General features: G+C 33.1%; 1 protein-coding gene across 1 annotated transcript in view; it reads right to left on the bottom strand.

The window, feature by feature from the left end:
* LOC108913985 (potassium voltage-gated channel protein Shaw) overlaps positions 1-6,029 on the bottom strand; it is a 46,517-nt gene that overhangs the window by 37,898 nt on the left and 2,590 nt on the right. The window lies entirely within an intron of this gene.

Raw genomic sequence — 6,029 nt, 5'->3', positions numbered from 1 at the left:
ATTTGTTTATAACTATCGCATTTATTGTTAAAATTTTATAAAACCTATGACAAGTTGAGGGTTTTGTCATACTTTAAAAGTGTGCCAAAAGTGGGCGCTGTAGGTGCAATAGTTTTCGCACAATTCTATTTGTTTATAGCGGAGGCTCCAAAAGTTATGAACTTTATGCCTCTGTACAGGCCTTAATTTTCAATCAAACATGATTCTGAAAGCGTCATTGTAGTCTTAAAGACGCAATTAAGCGACCTATTAAAAAATATCGCCGCTTTTTTGACATTAACATTCTCAAATTGTGCATTAAAAAACCGTGCGTTTTTCGCTTATAAACAATTTGAATAACATTGTTGCTATTTATGCTATCTCACCGAAAATAGATGCAATGGATAGCTGGCAAAAAATACAGTTTTAAAATAAAAAGAGTACCCTCTACGACCAACAGGAGCCAAGATAAGAGTTTTTTTAAAAAAAAAAATCGTAGCGCAATTGTTTATAAATATTAAGACTTGAATTTTTCGCAAAATAAAGTTTACGACGTAAACTACGATTTCTCGTGAATTGCATTGAAAAATGTGGAAAATTAACGACTCGCGAGCCCTTTAAAGAGAAGGTACTCATTAAGTAAACTGTCCGGCGGCCGACGGCGTGGTGATAGGGGAAGTGCGCGCTGTAAATTTTGCAATATCTCGGCTTCTATTCATCGTATAAACAAATTTTTTTTTTTAAACTGAGTAGCTCGACGAAAAAATAAGAATGGGCATATTTACGAATTCGTAGAATAGCCCTGAATTATTGTTAAAAGAAATATTAATTAAAATTACAATTTCGGAATTATTTTACTATTATTAAATAAATAAATGAAGCTATCGTTCATTTAAAAAGTTATTTCTTTTGCATATAAAGGCAAAGTAAACTTGTTTTTTTCAATGTTTTGTTAGCTATTTAATTACGATTTAAATGTAACATTAAAGTAAAAATTCAAAAATTATTTTTAAATTATTATTTATTGGTAAAAGATTTAAAAAAGAATACAAAGCATTTGAATTTATTGCAAAATTCTCAAAATTAAAAAATATTAAAAATAACGCGGTCGATAAAATTACAATTTTAACTTCCTGAAATTTTAATATATAAAGTTTTTTTATTATATTTATTACTAATTTTATAAACATAATCAAAATTAATTCAAAAAATATTAATCACAACCATTTTCAATAATAGATATAAATAATGCAATATAATACAATTTAAAATTTAAAATTTTTTCTATTTTTATGAGAAATAATAATTTGAAAATAATTTATGGATTTTTACTTTAATTTTACATTTAAATCGTAATTAAATAGTTAACAAAATATTGAAAAAACAAGTGAACTTTGCCTTAATATGTAAAAGAAATAACTTTTTAAATGAACGATAGCTTCATTTATTTATTTAATAATAGTAAAATAATTCCGAAATTGAAATTTTAATTAATATTTCGTTTAACAATAATTTTTGTGACATTTTTGTAAATTAAAAAAAATTAATTATAAAAGATGCATTTTTTCTGGGGTTCAGGGCTATTCTACGAATTCGTAAATATGCCCATTGTTATTTTTTCGTCGAGCTACCCCAGTTTAAAAAAAAAATAAGTTTCTACGATGAATAGAAGCCGAGATATTGCAAAATTTACAGCGCGCACTTACCCCACCACCACGCCGCCGGCCGCCGGACAGTTTACTTAGCGAGTACCTTCTCTTTAAAGGGCTCGTGAGTCGTTAATTTTCCACATTTTTCAATGCAATTCACGGGAAATCGTAGTTTACGTCGTAAACTTTATTTTGCGAAAAATTCAAGTCTTAATATTTATAAACAATTGCGCTACGATTTTTTTTAAAAAAAATCTTATCTTGGCTCCTGTTGGTCGTAGAGGGTACTTTTTTTATTTTAAAACTGTATTTTTTTGCCAGCTATCCATTGCATCTATTTTCGGTGAGATAGCATAAATAGCAACAATGTTATTCAAATTGTTTATAAGCGAAAAACGCACGGTTTTTTAATGCACAATTTGAGAATGTTAATGTCAAAAAAACGGTGATATTTTTTAATAGGTCGCTTAATTGCGTCTTTAAGATTACAATGACGCTTTCAGAATCATGTTTGATTGAAAATTAACGTCTGTACAGAGGCTTAAAGTTCATAACTTTTGGAGCCTCCGCTATAAACAAATAGAATTGTGCGAAAACTATTGCACCTACAGCGCCCACTTTTGGCACACTTTTAAAGTATGACAAAACCCTCAACTTGTCATAGGTTTTATAAAATTTTAACAATAAATGCGATAGTTATAAACAAATTAAAAAATGGGCACTTTTCTTGTTTTTTTGCAATAACTTTTTTGTTTATTAACCGATTTTAATTTAACCAGTCTCATTTTGTAGATAATTTTACTCCCTATAAGCTGTCTGAGAGTCACTTTTCGCTAAAATTGATGGTTTTCCCTGCAAAGTGAAAAAACTGTTTTCCTCACTTATTTGTTTAAATAGAAAAGTTAGCTAATAAAAGTTTTTGACTCACGAGACGAGAGATGTCTTGTATTATGTTCCTTTAGACAATTTTACAATAATCTAGCGGATAGGACTTTTTTCGAGTTTCTCTTTTATTTTCGCTAATTTTCCTGGTGTAAATGTAAATAGTAATAATTTGAAGCGTACTACATATAGTAGCCAGGTATTCGTCCCTGGTTATTAAACTGCAATGTACTAGGGTCGACATTCGAACACCTGCTATGATGGGTCCGCAGGAGTTCTACAACGGTGTCCGTCGTAGATTTGGATATTCGGCCTCCTGTTTCCGGGGTTGACACCGCGTAGACAGGTTACATTCGAATGTGGAGTGAATTTTCGAAGCATTATAAAAGAATTTTGTTAAGTCCAAATAATCGACGCGTAACCATTGAATAATCTGCCCAGAAGTGAGAAATCAATTATTATAACCTCGTTTCCACGGCATGCCTCGTGCCGTGGAAGACGGGCCGACCAATAAACGAATTCCGATGCCGACGCAATAAAGCCTTCATTCGTTTTAAAATCTTTATTACTAATAGCGGCTCCCCGTGAGATATTTCGCAGGCGACGTTGTATTCCCATTCAATTGATTTCCTTCAATGGGGACGGGAAGACGCGAAAACGACGAAATGAGGCCACGAGCGCGCCGTTTCCGGACCTGAAGGGGTAGGAGATGATTCCATTGATGTTAAAAGTGTCTGTCCATCGGATAAACATGTGATAGTGTGCATCAAATGTAACTAAATTTTTTTTCGAGGTTGGAATTAATGAGCTGATCTTTTTTTTTGGTAGGTTCCAATACGCAAAAATCTCACGGAGCTGCCATCGAACGTAACGAAAAAGTTAGATGTCCGTCAGCTGCCGATCGATTAATTTTAATGATTTTAATTCAGTGCATTGGCAAAGCCTCAATGTGCAGGAAAATTAAATCAATAAAATTTCCTAGTTTGAAGAGAGTTCATGCGAATTGCTATCGTAAATAGAGTCATATAACGCTTGCCTGTTTAGACAAACTTGGCGCGCCTATGTATTGCACTCGCTGCGTCAGCGTGAAAGGAGACGAGAGCTCATAAAAGTGTAATAAAAGTTTCATGTAATAATCATCGGGGTTGTCGCTGTAAAAGAGGTGCTGGTACGGATAAACTGGAAGAACAAATTCTTCCTGTCATATGAATGCACGGTATAAAATGTAAATAAGTTTTATTCGCCGCTTCTTAAGTGTTCAATTTATTATACAAATCCAATTCTACTCGTTTTTCTATTACAGTTATAACAGTCAAAAAGAAAAAAAGATATATTATTATTATTAGGCAGGCCGCATTTGCGCCCAGGAACGACTTATGTTGGTAGGTCCTAACCACCATTCAGTGCTGGAATGAGGGAAACCTGGAAAACCTCATTAATTAGGGAGGGTGGTCAAATGCCAACCGGTGTCAATCTCTCACATTGACCCAAGCCAACATTCTTCCACCCTACCATACCTGCACAGAGGGCGCCAATCCTCCGTACAAGCATAGCTAATCTACGGTCTACCGGCCGCGGGAATCGAACCCGGACAGAATTAGCACACATCGATTTAAGTATTGACGCCTTAAACCGTACGGCTACCGAACGATACCTATCTATATCTTTCTTCTACGTTCTTTTTCAAACATTCTACATTTTTTTTATTTTTGCAAAATTTAACCAAACTGTGCTATTTAGCTTAATTCTATCTTTGCAATACTGTCCCACGACATTGATATTTCCTTATTTTCACTATTCTGAACTATCTTTTCCTTTTTGAATTAACTAATAACTGAAATATTTTCAGGTCCACCGTTTTTTGACAACTAATACCGCTTATACACTACTTGGAACGTAAATTGGGATTTGAATACAGTTTTATATGACTAGAAGGTTTTTTAACACAACACAAATCATTTTACATCTTATAAATACTTTTTACACAACAAATTTCACACAATGTTGAATCCTCGTTTTGACATTCCGAAAATCGCTGTACGAAGTTATACAAAGAACTTTAATTTTGATTCCACTTATAAATATAAAGGTATGATAATCTTTTACTATAGCCCTATAGTAGGATCATATTCGATGCAAAGTAATAAATCATTGCCTGTCAAGGGAACCAATGAAGTACGCTTTTAAGGGTTTTACAAATTGAATAATTTCTCTATACATTATGAAGGGACGAGGGGATCAGTTCAGGTCTGGCACCCTTGTTCCTACAAAAATTCCATTTTTCTCATAAACTATTTATTTTAAATGTAATTTATTATACAGGGTGATTCAGGTTTTAAGGCACAAACTGAAATGGGTGATAGATCTTATCATTTTAAGCAAAAAAGTTTATATAAACATGAGTCCGATCTCGATCAGTAGCGGAGCTACAGGGGGTCAAAGTTTATTTATTTTTTTCTATTAATTAAAATATCTCGCTCACTTTTCAAAATATCAATTTAAAATTTGATGTGGTTAATACTTCCTATAAGGAAATCATTTCAAGCATTTTAAATATTTTTAAAATCTACAGGGTGATACGTTTTTGGGGGTGGAGGCTTCTTTATCCCCCCCAAACTTTTTCGTAGTACGCCTCTGACATCTTCCAGTTAGCAAATTGGGTGGCTAGTTCAATTTAGAGGGTTTTTTTGCTTTTCAATTTTGTTCGAGAAAACAACCGTTTTCGAGATAAATAAGCATATCCGTTCTAAAACATGTTAATTTTGCCTGTTTCGCTTAAATTTTATTCTTGGACAAAATTCGTTAAAAATGCAATAAATTGTACTAAAATTGCAATGTTTTTAAACATGAGTCGAATTTGGATCAGTAGCGGGGATCGATACAGAAGGTAGAGGATCAAGTTGTTTTAAGGTTTTAAAGTTGGTTAAATGGTTCATACATACATTTTACCATTTCGAAAATTTTTAAAATCGTATCATCCTAAAGTTAAGTAAGCTCTTAAAACAAATAACATGTGTTTTTTAAATTTACTTTATGATTTTAAATCCACCCTAAACATTAAAAAAACTTTAAGTTACAGACATAATAAAAGAATATTACTAACGCAAATAATTAAATCTAAATATGTAAACAATAAATGACAAGTAATAATACAGACCTGAAGATAATTACTAATAAAGCTTAGAGTAAGTGTTCAAAATGAGATCCTTCAACCTCTACACACTTCCTACATCGCCGAACTAATGCTGATGTTGCTCTAAATATTTGGTTGCGATCATTCCTCATTTCAATGCAGGCTTGTTGGATGCGAATGATAAGTTCCTCCCTTGTTTGGACTGGTGTCGCGTAGACTTTATCTTTTATAGTACCCCAAAAATAAAAATCCAAGGGATTCAAGTCGGGCGACCTGGGAGGCCAAGCAATATGACCTAATCGACCAATCCAACGACGCGGAAAATTAGTGTTCAGCCACTCTCTAACTACTCTTCCGTAGTGAGCTGGAGCCCCATCCAGTTGTAT

Source organism: Anoplophora glabripennis, unplaced genomic scaffold, assembly GCF_000390285.2.
Source record: "Anoplophora glabripennis isolate ALB-LARVAE unplaced genomic scaffold, Agla_2.0 scaffold837, whole genome shotgun sequence".
Taxonomy (NCBI): Eukaryota; Metazoa; Arthropoda; class Insecta; order Coleoptera; family Cerambycidae; genus Anoplophora; species Anoplophora glabripennis.
The sequence above is the reverse complement of the archived record's forward strand: the minus strand, read 5'-3'. Positions and strand labels throughout refer to the sequence as shown.